The 19,780-nt window shown below is 42.7% G+C and overlaps 1 protein-coding gene and 1 non-coding gene across 3 annotated transcripts in view; one reads left to right on the top strand and one right to left on the bottom strand.

Annotated features, from left to right (window-relative positions):
• The window catches only part of JARID2 (jumonji and AT-rich interaction domain containing 2), a 280,860-nt gene that overhangs the window by 188,338 nt on the left and 72,742 nt on the right, over positions 1-19,780 (bottom strand). The gene's annotated exons all lie outside the window — the stretch shown is intronic.
• Positions 12,017-12,122, top strand: LOC126954011 (U6 spliceosomal RNA). The gene has a single exon (XR_007725475.1). It is a non-coding gene; the product is annotated as a U6 spliceosomal RNA (small nuclear RNA).

The raw sequence follows: 19,780 nt of genomic DNA, 5'->3' as shown, positions 1-19,780 counted from the left end.
TCAACATTGGAGAACATTCTTTCCCTAGACAAAATGGCTTCCCTACCCTACAAGAGCCTTATTGTACACAGGCACTTACAAATAGTGTTTTAAATGTAGAATTAAAATGTATACTCCAGCTCTAACTAGAAGTTAGCAAGCATTACTTATTGAGTTTGACCAAAGTAGTTCCTTCCAAAACATGAAAAGCTACAAACATTTAATCTTAGGTTTCTATTTTTAACAACAATATACAGAAATATCCGCAATAGCCAATTTTTACTGAACCACCAGTGTTGTAAAACACACAAATTCGTCTTGATATACTTTTCCTTCCCTCCCTCAGACTCCCCACCTGTTTTTCAGTTTCGGGAAAAGGCAGCCACTGATCTCCATGACACTCACCGGAATCATCTCTTCTGGGATGATAAAGAGGCCATGCCTTCCTTCCTTCCTTTCTCTTCTTTCCCTTTCTTTCTTTCCTTGCCTCCTTTCCCTTCTTTATTTCTCCCCCTCTCTCTTTTCCCTTGGAGACAGGGTCTCGTCACCCAGGCTGGAGTGCAGTGGCACAATCTCAGCTCACTGCAACCTCCAATCCTCAGCTCAAGCAATCCTTCCACCTTAGCCTCTTGAGTAGCTGGGACCCCAAGCACACACCACCATCTCTGGCTACTTTTTTCTGTGTTGTGTATAGAGATGAGGTGTTGCTATGTTGCCCAGGCTGGTCTCAAATTCCTGAGCTCAAGCAATTCGCCCCCTTCAGCCTCCCAAACTGCTGGGATTACAGACGATTACACCACACCAAAGGGGCCATGCTCTGGAGGAGGAATACACAGCCTGCTCCAGCTGTTGGTCCACAGAAACAATGGGCCGCACATAGGAATATTCGCTTAAGGCTTGAGTGGCACAGGCAGAAAATCTGGGAGTCTCCAGCACACTCCTGCAGTGTGAACAGTGGACACTAGGAGGAAAGACACCCCCGGGGACGCCTCAGTGTGGACAGGCAAGCAGAGAAAGGAAAACTGCAACAAGACAATGTTCTCACAAGAATGAATGATGGCATCCCAGATGAGAAGGAAGAGGAGAGAACTTCTAAAACAGTCAAACCTGTCAAATGCGAAGTTCTAAACAGCACTACAGGAACCTGACCTGCCAGAAGCAAGGTGACCCTGCCATACCTAACACATGGTCAAGTAAAACATGAGGGGTGTGGGCCAGGCACGGCGGCTTACACCTGCAATCCCAGCACTTTGGGAGGCCGAGGTGGGTGGATCGCTTGAGGCCAGGAGTTCGAGACCAGCCTGGCCAACATGGAGAAACCTTGTCTCTACTAAAAATACAAAAATTAGCCAGGAGTGGTGGCACATGCCTGTAATCCCAGCTACTTGGGAGGCTGAGGCAGGAGAATCTCTTGAATCCATGAGGCGGAAGTTGCAGTGAGCTGAAATCGAGCCACTGTACTCCAGCCTGGGCAAAGGAGTGAGACTCTCTGGAAAGAAGAAGGAGGGGAAAAAATACAAAAAGTGAAAAAAAGAGGGGTGCGGACTGAATATCCCCTGGCAGCCCATTCCAGTTCCACAAACTTAAGATCTATGGACTTTCAATTACCATTTATAAAATCAAGACAGAAAAAAAGGCTGGTGAGTGTTTAATAATCTGCACCATGAAGAAATTAAATATACCCCACTGGTTTAATACCACTAATTTTTGAAAATTAAACCAATGAAAATAGCAATACTCATGAGCCTAAGTGGTATGATATGCAGTTATATTCCAGTTCTTTAAATGGCAGTAGTAGTCAGTTTTGAACAGGAACTAGAATTTCCCCAGGCCCACAGTACCCCATGTGTTACTGGGACTTTGTGTAGAATTTCAAAAGGCCTTCTTGTCTACATTTATACACTCTCTCAAATATTACAGTATTGAAGAAACAAACAGAACATGATGGAAGATACCCTTTGGTAACAACAGCCTGTACCTGACTTGGCCCATCTGTCAGTTAGAAAGCTAGTACCCCAAAGCGCAATGGAAAACAGCAAAAGGAGCAAGCACGTGGTAAAACGAGTGTGCAAAAACTGCTGTGAAAATTACACCAAACCTAGACTAGCTTGAAATGAAGAGGGGGTGATCAGAAAAGTAGTGGCAGGGAATGAACGGAAAACCTTATTCTCTTCAAGGTATGTAAAAAGCATCCTCACATTAAAATGCATATCGATATAGAAAAAACATCCTTATAGAAACAGAATTATAAGGAAGCATTCTAAGATCTGACTTCTGCCAAAGTAACTCTAGGGCTCATGTTCCTATTGGTGACATAAGCCACTGCTCCATAGGAACCCCTGTGATTACAAGGTCAAATTTTATTCCATTATGCAGCACACTGACAATGCCTCTTCAGAGACATGATCTGTTAATGTACGATTTATTGTAATTAAGCAACAGAGTTTAATGTCATCAAGAGGCTTTAATTAGAGAAGGCTGCCGTGTCTTCACGCTGTCAGATCAATTCCTGTTTGCACAACCGTACAGACTTATACATGCTCTGGGAACACCTCTGCATGTCCTGAGCAAGCCCTCCTCTGGGGTTATGGACTTCCACACACTAAGATGTCATATTTTAAAGGTTTGCCCACTAAATGTATTTTGTGAGTTCATCCAAACAAGTCTCGAGGCGGGGGGAGCACCCTTCTCTTCTCCAGAACATCCTAATAGGTGGCTTCTTTGAAAAGATTACCGCCTCAGTGTTAGGTTTCCCTGGCCCCAAGACTCCCTGGTCATTTGTATGTTATGGCACCAACTTTGAATTTCATTTCTGATGATGCATAATGCTATTCTCTTTCACCTATGTATTCCTGAACCAATTTGGCACTCAACTAGCTAGAATATCCGATGGTTGGATAAATAAGATGCAGAGTGTTCATACAATGTAAAGTTTTTCAGCAATAATAAGGAATACATTCCGGAAACGGACAGTGGTGATGGTTACACAACATTGCAAATGTTGTCAATGCCACCGAATTGTACACACAAAAAATGGTTAAAATGATAAATTTGGTGTTATGTGTATATAACCACCATTTTAAAAACCGAAGGAGGAGGTTAGAAATGAAGTACTGATTCACGGAACATGGAGAAACATAATGCTAAGTGAAAGAAGCCATACACGTATGGTCACATAGCATATGATTCCATTTATATGAAGTGGCCGAAACAGGAATATCCAGTAACAGAAAGGACATTAGTGGTTTCCAGGGCCTGGGAAGAAATAGTAACTGATCAGTACAAGATTTCCTTTTGGATTGATGAAAATAGTCCACAATTACATAGTTGTAATGGCTTGCCCAACTGTGAATATACTAAAAAACACCAAGTTGTATATACTTTAAAAGGGTAAATTTTATGATGTGAGGATTACATTTCTATAAAGCTGTTATTGTTTCAAAAATAACAGAAGAATACGGGAAGAATCTTAAGGAACAAGGAGTAGACAACGAATGTACGTATTGAAAACTATTTTGGATTATTTATCAGGACAACCCCACACACAAGTAATTGTTCTCTTTCCAGCTCTGCAGGATCTAGACAAGTGAACTGGTCAGGTCTTACGACAACTTAGAGGGCCTATCAGACTGGCAGGAGCTCAAAGGGGACAGCTGGACCTACATAAGTAGCACCCACCACAGCTGCCAGTTAATTTCTTTTTCTAAACACTGTGGTCTCTTCTCCTGGAGCTGCTGTACAGGCTTTTGTCACTATAATAAATATTCCTTCAGAAGTACAGGGAAGTTAGGAGTAATTTGGAACAGAGCTATTAAATACTGCTCTTTCTACATAATAAAGCTGTTTTGATACAATGCTGCTTTCAAATACCTGCCAGGTTAATGAAATGAAAATTAAGATTTGGTGTTAACACTGGGAGTTTTGGATGGTAACACTATTACATGACATATTCTAATTCATTACTAAAAGAACTGTGTGGCATGTTTGAGCTCCAGTTAATATTAAGCTATATATAAAAATTAAATTCCTGAGGTAGATTGCTAATTTGGTTTTTCTCAGATAACCATTTGACATGCCTTGTAAATATTAATAAATTATCAATAGTTGTTTCTGCATAAAATTCTCAATTCTTTGTCGGCATTTTTTCCTAGCCCATTCTAATCCCCCCGCCCTTCCTTCCTCACTCTGACATATGGTGAAGAGCAACTGGTTTCGAGCTTGGCACTGCGACTATTTTCAAGCAGCCTTTCTGAGGGCCTCAGTTCCTGCATCAAGCGTGCAGTTCTAATGGACTGCCTTAGCAGGTGTGCTACCAAGTATCAAACAGAAGAATACAGTCCAGAAGTAGGGACAGTAAGTCTAGGATATTTTTTGTTAACTTATGAATTAGAATTTTCCATTTAATATTTTCAGACACTTGTTGATTTTAAGAAACCACGGAAAGGGAAACTGCAGAAGGAGGTCCCACCGTACTTTTTTTGAGATGGAGTTTCATTCTTGTTGCCCAGGCTGGAGTGCAATGGCGCAATCTCGGCTCACTGCAACCTCCGCCTCCTGGTTCAAGCTATTCTCCCGCCATCATACCCGGCTAATTTTTGTAGAGTTGGGGTTTCTCCATGTTGGTCAGGCTGATCTCGAACTCCCGACCTCAGGTGATCTGCCTGCCTCGCCCTCCCAAAGTGCTGGGATTACAGACGTGAGCCACTGCATCCGGCCCCCCACTGTACTATTAATTGAAGTCACAGCTTACATTAGGATTCACTTGCTCTTTGTGTTCTACATTCCACAGGTTTTGACAAATGCATAATGTCATGGATTCCCCATTCAGTCTGGGGTATTTCTTAAAGCGCTGCTCAAAAAGACAGTTTCCAGTACTATACTTCTGAGGGCACTCTGTCTTCCTTCACCACTTCTGGCCTACAGATTTGTTTTGTTTTTTAAAAAAAAAAAAACATGTTTATTTTTGTTTAGTTTTGTTTTGTTTGAGGCACGATCTCACTCTGCCACCCAGGCTAAAGTGCAGTGGTACGATCACGGCTGACTGCAGCCTTGACCTCCTGGCTCAAGCAATCCACCTGCCTCAGACACCCAACTAGCTGGGATTAGAGGGTACGCCATCATGCCCAGCTAATTTTTGTATTTTTTTGTAGACACAGGATTTTACCATATTGCCCAGGCTAGTCTCCTGGGCTCCAGTGATTGAACTGCCTCAGCCTCCCAAAGTGCTAGGATTGCAGGTGTGAGCTATCACACCCAGGCTTTTTGCTTTATTAAATGAGTAGTTAATTCCTGAACTACTGCTCCTTTCACAAGACAATGAAGTCTAGTGAGATGTTCTTGTACTTAAGGACTATCTTAGGAAACAATTACTTAATTACAACATGTAACACTCTTTCCCAGAACCTGAAAAAAGTCACCTTTTAAAAACAGTGACAACTTTGAAGTATTCAGTCTCCCCAAGGCAGGAAAGTGAAGAATGGAAGGAGGACTTAAAACATACATATTTTAAGAAAGCTTTTGATGTGACTTTCCCAGTATTAAACAATACCTCTTAGCAATGATTGCATCTTTTGGCTGATTCACCAAGAATAACGACCGCACAGAGAAGTTTCTGGCTACACTATTTCCATTACACATTCTGGGAAGTGTTCAAAACGTTAAATGTTTTGACTGTTTTCCGAATTTATACTCTATGCTTTTAATATATTAGAACTGATTTTTGAAAAATATTGTCCCTTTAATAAACACCAGGCACTAATCTAAGATTGCCAACCTAAGTCATATTTCTGCTGGAAGAAAAAGTACACTGAAACAATTAACATTATTGGAAGAAAAAATGAAAAAAGACGAGGGCAAAACCCACACACCATACTTCCTCCGGTAATGTGGTCGTGACCACTGTGTTGTATCAAACTCTGGCCACACAAGTGGATCAACTTAACCATTCCAGTGCTGGCGCAGGATGTGGACTCGGTGGTATTAATGAGAGCGCAGGCTTATAATGTAACCTCACCAGACCAAATAACCTCCTGGCCACACAAGTAGAAAATAATTAAAACAAGCACGATTCCAATTTAGCTTTGTAACCAGATGGTGAATGAAAAAGCAGACAAAGACTCGTTTTGTGAATAACCTGGGGAACAGCCCCTATAGTTTCTTTTAAAGTTACAGCCTGACTTGTGAAATCAAAGAGGAAAGGAAAGAATACAAAGGTTCTCACCAGAATTCACTCCTAGAGCACATATATATCCTTTTCCTTAGGTCATGACCAGACATCACAACTCATTCCTTAAATGAATGTTAAGTTTAATCACAGTAAAAACCCAGAAACCCACTGAAAATTAAGTGGTGGCAAGAATCTGCTGAACATCTATTTCAATGTTGAGCTCTGAGCTGTATGTAAAGAAATATACGAGATGTGTTTTTTAAATCATCAGGACTACAAAACAACATGAGTCACCACCCAGATTCTACAAAGATCTTTCCCCAAAAACAGACAATATTTGCAACCTAACATAGACTCATGCCTTCTTTTTCCTCCCTTCAAGAATAAGGCATTTCATGGATGGGCAAAGGAAGAAAACATTTTAAAACCCAAAGGTTCCTAACTTCGCACAAGAACTCTGTCAGCAGTCTAGAAATGGGAAAATAAAATCCAAATGGCTGCCTGACCTTCACAGACTTAGAGCGCATGCGGTTTAACCTGCTTATTAAAGATAAAAGCTCTCATTCATGAAAGGGAGACATTAACTAATCTGTGCATCCTCCAGTGGGGATAAGGACAGCGAAAGAGGCCATCATACGGTCCAGTACTCCTTGAGATTTACAGTGAGCTTGCCCTGAGTCAAACAGCAAAACTGTGAGCTAGTTTATTTCAGCACAATAATCAAACTTTTCTGTTAGATCCCAGCAGGATGTCAACTTTCCCTATAAACCCTACCCCTGCTCGCTGCTAGCAGCGGCTGACTTCCCCAGGCCCATCCCTCCCCAACCCACTCATTGCAGAATTAATCACAACCACAAAGCAGAAGAATCCCAGGCCAGAGTCCCAAGGGATAGTAAGATGATGACTAAGGAGGGAATTACAGGCCTAGGGTGATACCAAAATAATCCCAAAAAAAAAAAAAAAAAAAAAAAAGAAAACCAACAAAAAAACATATTAAAGAGACATTTGTTTCTGCCTCATTCAATTTAAGCATCAACGAAGATTGTTTCTTTGGGTTCCTAAATCCTGTTTTTGACCTACTTTGCTTCCTTGAGACAATGGGTTTACAATAGGTGTACAGACGCTCATGTGGCCCCGAGGAAAAAAGAAGAACCTAGAAAAAAAAGCCCATTATGAGGATATTACATCTGAAGATCTAATGTACTTTTCTTTTAGTGCTGGTCACTGTCCACAGGCTCCTTGAACAAGGGGGGGTGCCATCCCCACACAGGTGGGGCCTCAGCAGCTAGGCATCTAAGGAAGGGCCCTTTGCACTCTACATACTTGACATGTACCCTTCCTGCAGCAAAATAGTTCACGCCATATGAACATGTGCTGCACAGGTGTAAATGAAGTCACTGTGAATTTTAAACAGAGGAAGGTGTTTCTTGACCATTTGAATCTCTTACTTGAAGCCAGAGACACGCCGACTGTGTGGATGTTCTGAAGTCCGGAGTAAAGGAGACTTTGGTCCTGACTTTCACACTTACTATATTACACTGGGCAACCTAGATAAACAATTGTATACACCAAATTTTGCTTCTGGAACAACAGGAGTAAGCAGTCAATAAAATTTAGCAATGTTCTAAGCACCATACATCTAATCACTTAACCCTCCCAATGACACTAAATAATAGTAAGTTTTTCTATTACCTTCTATTTTCAGCATTTCAAGTAACTATAGGTATGAGGCACAGTAACTTGCAACCTGCAACAGCAACCTGCAGACACTGCTGGTGTTATTAGGAATTGCAAGTAATACATGTAAAGCGTATCATCCTGCCCAGTGCCTGGCACACAGTGGGTGCCCAGTAAATAGTAGCTTTACTATGTTTTGGAGAATTTGGAGATCCTGTTCACAAGCTCTATCGCTACCTGAATTCCATACAGGTGACTTTGTGGGGGTGATCTTTGCTTCTTCGGAGCTCAAAACACTGTAAAGTAAGGGTATTTAGGAGCTGCAAGGCTGGAAAGCCCTACCAGGGGTGTTGCAAGACACTGACCCTTCAAATTCCCCTCCTGGTTCCCTTCATGAACTCTCACACAGGCGAGAGTCTTCCATTGCACCAATATTTATTGAATAGCTACATGTCCCGGGCCTGTAATAACTATTCACTGGCAATTCACTAAGAAGATGAATCAAAGGTGGCTAGGCTGGCGATAGTAGGGTTCTCTGAAAACAAACAAGATACTGTATAATGTGTGTGGAGACAAATACGAACGAGGTACACACCAGAGCTACTCCAACATGGAAAATGCGTCTAAGCAGGGAATGAAAAACGCTTCACAGAAGTAGTAACATTGAGTCTGGAAGGATGAGAATGTGAAAGTAAAGAGGGCAGAGACCGTGTTTCAGTCCAGTTCACAACCAAGCCCATTCATCTGCTGCTTGAATATATTCTTTTTATAAAGACTGTCCTAGAACCAAATTTCTATAGCTCTGCTGTTTTACCCCAGAGATTGCTACGTGCTCTTCTTTCCAAGGCTTCCTGTGTCCTTTATGACCTCCCTCCCTCGTTCCTAGTCCTCTCTACTCCTACCCACCATCCAATGGCAGCATGCAGGGACGTGCGCACGCACGCACACACACACACAAACTTCCAGAATGGAAGGGATGGCAGCCTAATGCAGTATCACTCACATTTACACCTGCCCGAGATGCCACCATCAGATCTCCCCCTCGTGGCCTCACAAAGTAAGGTGAACATTACACATGTTGCAGAGTTATGCCTTGAGACTGATAAGGGACTAAAATATGAAAATGTGCAGGAGTGAGGTGGAGGCTAGTCAAAAGGCGACTATGCAGCGAGCTATGATCGCGCTACTGCACTCACTCCAACCTGTGTGACGGGGCAAGCCCCTGTCTCTTAAAAAAGAAAAAAAAAGGAACCTAGAAGTTATCATTTTTATTTGTCTATTTAAAAAATAAATTTCCAAAAAAGAAACAGCACCAACCCCCAAAAAGGGAAGGAGGAAGGAGCCTCACAGAGTAAGAGAGAAAACGGGAGAAAAAAACATCCCAAAGCAAAACCCATCAGCCGTGTTTCAGGTCGGGCCCAAATGTTGCTGCCAGATTAAATGACCCACCTGCACTCTCAAAAGCTGTGGCCCTTGGAACAAGTGACCTCATTTATCCTCAAGAACAACAAATTAAAGGGAGAGAGAGATTCACGACTAAAAACATGTTTTATCAACCCAACCAGTATCAATGTAGAGCCCTTATTTTAAAACATGAGACTGACAGTAGGGGAAATCTGAACACCTGACTCATTATGTCATCAGTATCATGGGTATGTTGTCTCTAAATAGAATTCACAGCTTTTAAAAATAATGCGCCGGGCGTGGTGGCTCACGCCTGTAATCCCAGAACTTTGGGAGGCCGAGGAGGGCTGATCACTTTAGGCCAGTAGTTTGAGACCAGTAAGGCCAACATGGTGAAACCATGTCTCTACTAAAAATACAAAAATTAGTCGTGTGCAGTGGCACACACCTGTAGTCCCAGCTACTTGGGAGACTGAGGCATGAGAACTGTCTAAGCTTGGGAGGTGGAAGTCGCAGTGAGCCAAGATTGAGCCACTGCACTCCAGCCTGGGTGACAGAGCCAGAATCTGTCTCCAAAAAAAAATAAAAACATTAATACTGACACGCCAGGCATGGTGGCTCACTCCTGTAATCTCAGCACTTTGGAAGGCTGAGGCATGGGGCCAGGACTTCAAGGCCAGCCTGAACAACACAGCGGGACCCCATCTACAAAAAATAAAAATTAGCTGGGCATGGTGGTGCACACATGCGGTCCTAGCTAGTGAGAAGGCTGAGGAGAGAGGATTGCATAAGCCCAGGAGTTTGAGGTCACAGTGAGCTATGATGGCACCACTGAACTCTACCGTCTCCACCTCCCACCCCCCAAAAAAAGTCTGAGATTTGCTTCACTTAAAGGTGTAAATGAAGCAAAATTCACCATGACTTGATACTTCTGCAATTAGAGGCTGCATAGAAGTGTAGCACATATTTTCAGGACTCAAAAAAGTTATTGTTTACCTGGGTTTCATATACACATTGATATGCACCATACTAGAAATTAAAACAAATGTTATATTAATTCATTTAGAAAATTATACAACCATTACATGTTAACAGAAAGAAAATTTTTATGAAAATTGTATTTTACAAATTGAAAAAGGTGTGAGAAAAGTGGCACTTTCCACTTATTTGCAAATATCTTTAATATCTGGCTTAACAGGAGTCAACACAGTTCTCCCAACTCAATTCAATCTGATGCAATATCATGTATCATGTAGTATCTGGAAAGCCCCACTGCACATTTGTGAGAAAATGAAGAAAACAATGCCTCAGTTTTTACCACGGTACCGCTTTTCACCTTGGAAACTCCCAGAAAGGGACTATGATCTAAGGATCCCTAGATGACAGTTTGAGAACCGCTGTGATGGAGCAAAGTCTACGGCGGTAAACGAGAATTTCCTTGACTTAGCAAGAACTCTATGGTCCTCTTTATTCTGAGGTGAAATCAAAGTCCCAAGTTGACAAAAAGAACGTCATGTCACCCCTGAACACCCTCCTGCACCACACAACACCCTCCTGCACCACACATCGTCATGAAGAAAGGGCCTCTGTGTAGCATGGACTGGTCAAAGGACCCTCAGACATTCCCACAGCTCAATTCAGGACACTCTGTGAATGTTCTAGACTGCTGATCCCTAATAGCAAATCAATATGCTGCGTCTCTTGACAAGCAATTTTCTTCCAAATGAAATGGGGGGGGGGGGGGAAGAAGGATAGATTGCAGTATAACACAGAGAGAGAGGCTAAGCTGAAATTGTTTCAGTTGTGTCTGTGCACACACACAGGCACACAGAAATACTGGGTCTCAATTCAAAAGTTCTTATTGCAAATAAAAGTCAAAATTAACAATAACACAATTCCCTCAGGGACAAGGTATAGATTATCAAAGCTTTTATAAAGAAAGACAATGGGAAGAAAAACCATGTTTGAAGAGAAAGTAAAGGTGGTGACTAAATTACATTTAAAAAAATCAAGTTTTGAAATTGTGTTATGGTCTTCATTTAAAAAAAAAGAAAAAGAAATTATACGCACATACGAATACACAGAAAAACTCAAAAAGCATGTCCTCCAGCAAGGTATTAGACAGGCTGAGTGCAACTTACTCCTTTATTCCTTTCTGGGCTGTTGAAATTCTTTCACAAAGGTCAGGGGTTGCTTTCAGAGTTTAAAACAACAACAACAAAAGACATTTCTTTTTTTTTTTTTTTTTTTAAATAACAAAACACCTCTGACCCATACTTTGCTCCAAACAAATATTAACTCAAAAAGCAGTTGGTGGGAGTGGTGGCTCACACTTGCAATCCCAGCACTGTGAGAGGCCGAGGCAGGAGGATCACACTTGAACTCAGTCGTTTGCAACGTGCCTGGAAAACACAGCACGGCTACAAAACTACACAAAACACAAAAATTAGCCAGGCACGGTGGTGCATGCCTGTAGTGCCAGCTACTTGGGAGGCCTGAGACAGGAGAATTGCTTGAACCCAGAAGGCGGAGGCGGAGATTGCAGTGAGCCTCCAGCCTGATCAAAGACTGTCTTTAAAAAAATAAAAGAAAGGGGGGAAGGATTGCATTGGGAGTTATACCTGATGTAAATGACGAGTTGATGGGTGCTGACGAGTTGATGGGTGCAGCACACCAACATGGCACAGGTATACATATGTAACAAACCTGCACGTTATCCACATGTACCCTAGAACTTAAAGTATAATAAAAAAAAAAGAAAAAGAAAAAAAAAAAAGGAGGGGGGTCATACTGCTCACTTTGGCAGCTCATATATTAAAACTGGAACATTACAGAGAAGATAACATGGCCCCCGTACAAAGATGACATGCAAATTCGTGAAGCTTTTCTTTTTAAAGTTATCATGAGCAAACTGGGGAGAAAAAAATTATAAAACTCCAAGAGGAAACACGAGATAATCCTTCCAATCTTGGGTTATAGAAATATTTCCTAGGACACAAAAAGGATAAATGATAATACCTTGGGCTTCGTAAGTTTTTTTTTTTCTTTTGAGATGGAGTCTGTCCCCCAGACTGGATGCAGTCTGTCCCCCAGACTGGATGGAGTCGGGAGTGCAGTGGCAAGATCTTGGCTCACTGCAAGCTCTGCCTCCCAAGTTCATGCCATTATCCTGCGTCAGCCTGAGTAGCTGGGACTACAGGCGCCTGCCAACACGCCTGGCTAATTTTTTGTATTTTTAGTAGAGACGGGGTCTCTCTGTGTTAGCCAGGATGGTCTCGATCTCCTGACCTCGCGATCGGCCTGCCTCGGCCTCCCAAAGTGCTGAGATTACAGGCGTGAGCCACCGCACCCTGTCTTTTTTATTTTTTGACAGAATCTTGCTCTATCGCCCAGGCTGGAGTGCAGTGGCACGATCTCGGCTCACTGCATCTTCTGCCTCCAGGGCTCAAGTGATTCTCACGCCTTGGCCTCCTGAGTAGCTGGGATTACAGCGCATACCACCACACCCAACAAAAGGAACGTTCTTTTAAAGGCAATGTTAAGAAATGTTACCAGCTGACTTGCGTCACCTAAAAAGTCTTATGCTTAAGTCCTAACCCCTAGTACCTCGGTATGTGACTGAATTTGAAGATTTGAAGTAAAAGGACATCACTAGGGTGGTCTCTGAGCACTGTAAGTTCAAGACAAAAGATGACAAGCTTGCTGTCAAGGGAAAAGCACCAAAGAGAGATGGCTGAGGTATCTGATTGGAAGCCTTCCCTTGGTTTTACTGCTGGGGCAGTAGGGAGTCGTCCACATATCTCTGAAGAGGGCAGGATTTTCCGGTGCTGTAGCACACCCAGGCAGGGCTAGGGTGAGTCACACACACACACACACCCCCAGCTCATTCCTGTGATTGTAAGACAGAAAAGGAAAGAACAAGACACAGCTAATCCTACACAGTTCAGATATGCTTAATGGATACAGAAGCCAACGCAGGAGAAATGCATTTGGGAAACCAGGCTGTGCCTGCCCGCCTGGCAGGCAAAAGCCCACCACCCACACAGATCTAAGAGGTTTCTTACCACAGAGTGGAAAAGAAAAACAGTCAGAATGAATGCGTCAGGAAACCTACAACCAGAATGTTGTGAAGAAAAGTAACCTACAGTCCTGGTGTTTGCTACCTTAGCATTTACTAGAATGAGCCTGCTGCTACGACCAAATTGCATACAGTCCAATCTCAAATGAACCAGATAATTCAGAACAGCTTGGAATTTTTCTCTCTGGTTTAAGAGTATGCTGTTATGTTTATATTATGGTTATGCCTAATATTCTGGAATCTGGAATTCAGGGGGAAAGTACTATTTTGTTTGAAGACATAATTTGGAAGTAGTTTAGGAAATCAACTATCCCCTCTTCTCTATCCTGAAATCTCCCCTACTGCTACCCCCAGGTTTACCAACTCCTCATACAAAATGTCACCCCCAAAATGAGCTGTTGGCTCCCTAATTTGCTGTTTGGCTAAATGACTTAAAGAGAGAAGTTCTGGGTCAGCCAGTGGCTTAGTACAGATATTCCCTGACTCCTGGCTAAAACTATGGCCCAGGTATTTGGGTTTAGACAAATCCCCGAAATCTAAGCATTTCTCATGTCATTAAAATTCATTAAATCCTTGCAGGGTAGGTAGATGCTACCAGTATCTCCCACTTTGAAAAAAACGAATCAGGGAAGAATGTTACTTAAAGCAAACACCTAGCCAGTGTATCCAGTGCTTCCTGTACACAGACAAAACACACTTGGTGATAAAACATTTCATAGGCACTTGAAAATCAATAACTGGTCTAGAGAGCGATGAATAGTGAATATGGCTTCCGTAGCTAGGACTACAGGAGTGTGCCACCATGCCTGGCGAGTGCCCTCTAACCAGGTCTTGGAATCAGAAGCACAGAAGACTGTGCACCTTTTCCTCACTCTTATTGCTCCTTGAAAACTAAGCTCCAACAAATGATGCTATGATTCTACATGCCTTTTTGGATATTTGAAATTACAATTATGTGTTTTTCATCCTCCCAAACAGGAGCTATGCAGATTTCCCATTCTCCCATCAACCACTAGACACTAAATCTAATCCTTAAAGAATTCTTCCAGGCCAAGTGCAGTGGGTCAGACCTGTAATTCCAGCTCTTTGGGAGGTGGGCAAACAACAAGGTCAGGAGTTCGAGGCAAACCTGGCCAGCAGGGTGAAACCCCATCTCTACGAAAAATACAAAAAATTAGCTGAGCGTAATGCCAGGCGGTGTAATCCCAGCTACTCGGGAGGCTGAGGCAGGAGAATTGCTTGAACCCGCGAGGTGAAGTTTGCAGTGAGCCGAGATCACACCACTGCACTCCAACCTCGGCGACAAAGTGAGACTCCATCTCAAAAAAAAAAAAAAAAATTCTTCCAATTAGAAAATTAGATGCTTTTCTAACTCACACTCTATTATTGAAGTCTTCAAAGAAAGTATCTGTTGTTTGTACTTGTTAACTTACTTAGCCACTGACCCAAAGAAGAGTCAAGCAATTGGTTTGTAAATACGAGGAGAAGCTGAAGGAAATGTTTTCTAATGACAAGTTATGAAACAGATAAACCTCTTGACAGTCACAGTCTTTGGTTCTGAATAGAGAACTTGATTTCACTGCCACCCACATTTAAGAAACAGAGCAGGCCGGGCGCGGAGGCTCAAGCCTGTAATCCCAGCACTTTGGGAGGCCGAGACGGGCGGATCACGAGGTCAGAAGATCGAGACCATCCTGGCTAACACGGTGAAACCCCGTCTCTACTAAAAAATACAAAAAACTAGCCGGGCGAGGTGGCGGGCGCCTGTAGTCCCAGCTACTCGGGAGGCTGAGGCCGAGAATGGCGTGAACCCGGGAGGCGGAGCTGTAGTGAGATCCGGCCACTGCACTCCAGCCTGGGACAGAGCAAGACTGAAACAGAGCAGGCCGGGCGCGGTGGCTCAAGCCTGTAATGCACTTTGGGAGGCGAGACGGGCGGATCACGAACGAGACCATCCTGGCTAACACGGTGAGTCTCTACTAAAAAATACAAAAAACTAGCGGAGGTGGCTTGCAGTACTCGGGAGGCTGAGGCCGGAGAATGGCGTGAACCCGGGAGGCGGAGCTGAGATCCGGCCACTGCACTCCAGCCTGGGCGACAGAGCAAGACTCCGTCTCAAAACAAAAAAAAAAAAAAAGAAACAGAGCAGGCCGGGCGCGGTGGCTCAAGCCTGTAATCCCAGCACTTTGGGAGGCCGAGACGGGCGGATCACGAGGTCAGGAGATCGAGACCATCCTGGCTAACACGGTGAAACCCCGTCTCTACTAAAAAGTACAAAAAAACTAGCCGGGCGAGGTGGCAGGCGCCTGTAGTCCCAGCTACTTGGGAGGCTGAGGCAGGAGAATGGCGTGAACCAGGGAGGCGGAGCTTGCAGTGAGCTGAGATCTGGCCACTGCACTCCAGCCTGGGCGACAGAGCGAGACTCCGTCTCAAAAAAAAAAACAAAAAAAGAAACAGAGCAGAAGTAATAAAAAGCTACAAACCATGTTTCAAGGCCCAATCAAAAAAGGTTTACAAACTTGTTAAATATTTCCTGGTCAAACATAATTCAAATTGCAGGTTTCCATTAATGAAATATATGCCGTAATTAACATTCCAACCCACTCATGTTAGTTCATTAGTTCATAGCCTCACACAGTGGACAACTCACAAACAACTATTAATAATTTCATGATTTTTCTTTGTCATGTAAAAAAATGACATTCCCTTTATCCCCACAAGAAAGTGTATGATTATACTGATATTAAAACTTAATATATCATAACTTGGCACAGGGCCAGGTGTTTTGTAATTGATAACACTAAGTGATCAGACTGCTGAATTCTTGCACAGACCTAGTTATTTTCTTCCTAAAATCCTTTTAAGTTCCTGGCATTTTCAGTCTGCTCACAACATACTAACTACTGCAAAATACTACTTGTAATAATGAAATCGTTCATATGATACCCTGCCTCCCATTCCCAAATTAGAATTCTACCATTTCATAAAACTCCCAAACAAGATGAATAAATGCGCCAATATCACAAAATTACTACAAACTCAAAAACATATTTCACATGCAAGTTTCACGCACACACACAGAGAGAAAGAGAGAGAATGAATCATATTCTTGCATGGCGATGGCTGAAAATACTATAGATTGGTCTCTAATTTACATGTATTGCATACAAAAATGAGTTAGAGACCATATGGTTAACTCCACAAATGAAATATAGTAATTATTTCTTATATTATCCTTTCTGAATAACATCTAATCTAGCTACTAAAGGATTCCTGATTAGATAAGAAGGAAACATTTGGATCATTAGCTATACAGTTTCATCTTCTTTAAGAACTGCATTGTAATGAATACCAGATGAATTTAAAGTACAGTAGGTTTCAAAATAAACTACAAATCACATTTATGTACGCTTTTGATAACAGTCATCATTTCACCTTCTACTTCAACCCACTTACATGACAGAATCCCCCAAAGCTACCAATCCACTCTAATTTGTGTAAAGTACAATCACTGAGTTTCTTAAATATATTTTTCTATTCTCACACTTACATTCTATGAACTACCTAATTAAATGCAAAGTCTTCCTCTTTTCAACTGGTTATGATGGAAAAGAAACAGAGTTAACCCATCTTGAATTACCGGCTTATAACCAACACCTTACCTGTATCTTAACTGAATACTAAGTCATTGGAATTGTAGAAGACATTAACACTGTAATATATTTTCCATTCTCTTCACCAGCTTCCACAACCACAGTCTCTACTAGTAAGTTTTTGTTGGATACTGATACACACAGATCAGAAGCTATTCGGCTCACCATGGTAAATATTTGAAGCATACTAATAAAACAATGGAAGAAACAGGCGAGATCAAAGTAACCAGGTTCTACTAATATAGCCTTGTCTACTTAAAATTGCTTGCATTTACATAGATACACTCCCTAACAAGGGTGTGACTGAAATATCTCAGTGCTTAGCTCCAGCTCAAATAAGGAAAGAGTCAAGGGGCTGAACTTCTCTGAAATCAAAAGGTAAATGATGCGGTGAAGCAAGAAGCCTTGATGACTGCATCAAATTTGCATAATTTGTACCCACCAACTTTTTTTAATTTACATAATCTGCAACCATTGATTAGGTAGTTTTTCATCACATAAAGTTAAAGGGCCATCCTCAGGTTAAAGTCTTCCTGCTTCTCCCTCAAACACAGATCTCATTTCCTAATTGTGTTCCAGAAACTATGGACAGACCAGATCCAGTGGCTCACACAGGTAAAGGCCTAAGCAGGTGATTCACTTGAGGACAGGACTTCAAGACCAGCCTGGCCAACATGGTGAAACCCTGTCTCTACTAAAAACACATACACAAAAAAACTGGTAGAGCACAGTGGTGCACTTAGGAGACTGAGGCACAAGAATCGCTTGAACACGGGAGGCAGAGGTTGCCATGAGCTGAGATCACACCACTGCACTCCAGCCTGGGCAACTGGCTTGAGGGAGACTCTGTCTCCAAAAAAAAAAAGAAAAAGAAAAAGAAAAAAGAAACACAGAAATTCCATGTCACTCAGACACAAAATGGCCACTGCAGAACCACAGAGAGGAAAAAGTTATAAAAGATATGCTGACTGTCAGAGCCACTCTTTTAAAATTATTGTTCAAGGCAGCACAACTTCTCATTGGTCCGCCAACTTCAAACCTTGCCATGTTTCAAGACAGAATGAAACATCTGTGCTTGTCTAATGAATCTCTTTGATAATTTATAGCATTCCAAGCATGTTATATACATATGAGAGACAGACAGCATCCTCTCTCCCCCCAAGAAAGTGAATAAGCCATAAAAGCTAGCCATCCTACTCACTTTCTCTGTAACTACAAAGGGCCCAATTTTATTTTTCATCTGCTACCCTAGAAAACTGATTGGACTGAATGTCTAGGCTGCTTCCTTATGTCCTTTTAATAAAGCCAGCCACAGTAAAGAAAACAGAAATTAGCGGGAAGTGCAGAGCTCTTTACCACTGGGATTCACAGCAGCCTTTGGACAAGCCATTATGGTTGTCTGGCTCCAGCCCTCTTCCCAATAACCACCACCCCCTTTCTCGCCTACCCCACACCACCCTCCAAGATCAAAAGCAGCACTTACTGTTTATAACATCCTGAGCAATCCCGGAATCTCAAGAGGCTGTTGTTGCCTTTCCCACCCCTCATTGTTTCTGCTCCAAAAAATGTTTTTTAATGAGACAAGCCAGTCCTGAAACAGTCACACCAGTGAATCCGGCCTGCCTCAAATGACAACCCTCTGTGATGCCTTGTAAGGAAAGGGGAGGGGGGGTGCCTCCAGTGAATGTCAGAACAAGAGCGTGTGGTTCCCAGCCTGCTCACTCCCAGCAACTGCACAGTTGTGGGGCTGCAAAGGCAGCTTTTCTCCAGGTGGTAGCAACCACCATCACCAAAGCATAAACAAAAAAACAACAAAAACCAGAAGTTCTTCCTGGACAAAGACCTGCCTGTTGCATGTAGACAACTATGTGCCTCATCCCCTTGCACCTCACTGCTGTCTCCCTGTGCTTCTCCGATCGCCTACATCTAATATGCTGTCTGGATCCACGTGTCCTCCAGCTGGGCCTTGGAGTTCAGCTTTCTCCTTGAAGTTTAAATACAGATGGAGAAGTCCTATTTGTTTAATCTTTTATTTATTTATTTATTTATTTATTTATTTATTTATTTAGCAGAGTTTTGCTCTTGTAACCCAGGCTGGAGCGCAGTGGCGGGATCTCGACTCACTGCAACCTCCGCCTCCCGGTTTCAAGTGATTCTCCTGCCTCAGCCTCCCCAGCCGCTGGCATTACAGGCATGCGCCACCACGCTTTAATCATTCTTATTCTCACACCTAATATATTCACTAATCTGGAGCAAACTCAAAACCTAGCAACTTCAGTGAACCCCAGTGCCAAGGCAAACAGACTAGCCTCTACCTCCCTGTCCGTCCTCACCTCATCTGCTGGAACTTGCAGGCACTGCTGGCCAGCAACAAGCACAGCAAAAGAGGGGAGGCCTAAATACACCAGTTTTGTGGGAGCAGGTCTGGTAGTAAAGAAACAAACGCTGGAGGGATGGGCTCTCCACACCTCAGCTGTGTGCAACGCCACCCAAGGGTACATCTACCCTGAAGATGAAGGGTGTGGAGCTAAAACAAACACCCAGACAGTCACAGCATTTTCTGACACTCAAAATTCTCAACAAGAGAAACTCCAACTAAAACCCAAAAAAGACATTTCAGAACCAGCACCCCCGAGACGCAAGAGGGTACCCTCTGGCGGTGGATTATGGACCCAACAGTTAGTTATGGACACAGTAAGTACTCAGGTACCTTTGGGGAAAACTCACTTTTAATGATTAAGTTCAACCTCACTTTAAGTTCAAGAGGTAAAACTCCAGGTTTACTGAAGTAAAAGGTAAAAATTTCCTAGGGAGTTTTGGGGG

This window comes from Macaca thibetana, chromosome 4 (genome assembly GCF_024542745.1).
Source record: "Macaca thibetana thibetana isolate TM-01 chromosome 4, ASM2454274v1, whole genome shotgun sequence".
NCBI classification, from domain to species: domain Eukaryota; kingdom Metazoa; phylum Chordata; class Mammalia; order Primates; family Cercopithecidae; genus Macaca; species Macaca thibetana.
The sequence above is the reverse complement of the archived record's forward strand: the minus strand, read 5'-3'. Positions and strand labels throughout refer to the sequence as shown.